General features: G+C 35.8%; 1 long non-coding RNA gene across 1 annotated transcript; it reads left to right on the top strand.

Moving 5' to 3' along the window:
- Nucleotides 1–1,135, top strand: LOC112139598. The gene is made up of 3 exons (XR_002918019.2): nucleotides 1–65; nucleotides 678–742; nucleotides 967–1,135. It is a non-coding gene; the product is annotated as an uncharacterized LOC112139598 (long non-coding RNA).
- Nucleotides 1,136–1,158: the final 23 nt, after the last annotated feature.

The raw sequence follows: 1,158 nt of genomic DNA, 5'->3' as shown, positions 1-1,158 counted from the left end.
GGAGGGAACATCGGCTGGCATGGCGTCTTTTCAGTGGCCCTAATAGAGACCTTCAAAGTGAAAAGGTAAGTTTAAATATGTTGCGTAAGATATTTACAACATTACCAGTAGCCTTGATAAATAATTCTGTCTTTTTTAAACAACTTAATTCTCTGACTAACCACAACAAAACCTGTTACTGCTAGCTAGCTAGCTAGCTAGCTAGTGCACTCACACCGACCCACTTAGTAAAAGCCAATAAAAAAGCGATTGTTTTGTCATCTGCACACTAGTTGTTTTTTTGTAATGCATGGGCACTTATTTAAAAAAATGCATCTGCACTTGGAAGAAACACTTTGCACACATAAAAAATACCACACGCATGCAAGTGAGCTGTTGCTCGTCATGGGAAGACATTTTCTGCATGTTGAGAGAAAATCTGCGTGAGGAGTTGTAAGGGGGATACTTTTAACAGTATAGGGTGGGCTCTTGGGCTCAAGTGGAACAAACATGACGTGTTTTTGGTTGAAGAATCAAATACATTATTCCTCATTTTAAACAATGACCCTCCTCACAGAGGGAGGGTCATTGTATCATAACATAAACGGACATTTTGGACATGTATAGAAAATGTGCCTAACTATTTCAATTTACTAAAAAAATACTGTATATTCAATATTATGTTTATCCCCTGACAGATTGATTCCCATGGTGATTCACAGTGGACCCACTACACTTGATGTATGTACAGCTGGACGTGGAAGTAAGTACTTGGAAAATATTTGTCATTTATAATAACTAATGTCGGCAGTGGTATTTGAATTTTTGATCGTGTCATAGAATTTTTAGATTGTAAGCAGCAAAACTAATCTGATTCATAGATTTGAAAATTGTGCACCAAAATATTCATTGATTTAATGATTTACATTGTGATACTAATTGTGTTGTACAACTAGAGTTGAAAAATAAAAACGTTTTCTTTTCCAGTGTAATGATGCAGAGGCTGGACGAGAAGACATTATTAAAGGAGCGTGTGTTTACATGGATGAAGATCCAGAAAACCTGGTCCAGGAATATGTGGTATGTATATATTTGCACGTGAATCAATAGCTTGATTTTCTCTTTCTTTGTAGTTTATTTAAGATTTTTTTTTTCAAGTGGTTGACCTACAGAAATCTT

This window comes from Oryzias melastigma, unplaced genomic scaffold (assembly GCF_002922805.2).
Source record: "Oryzias melastigma strain HK-1 unplaced genomic scaffold, ASM292280v2 sc07577, whole genome shotgun sequence".
Taxonomy (NCBI): domain Eukaryota; kingdom Metazoa; phylum Chordata; class Actinopteri; order Beloniformes; family Adrianichthyidae; genus Oryzias; species Oryzias melastigma.
Note: the sequence above shows the minus strand (reverse complement) of the source record. Positions and strands in the feature narration are given on the sequence as shown.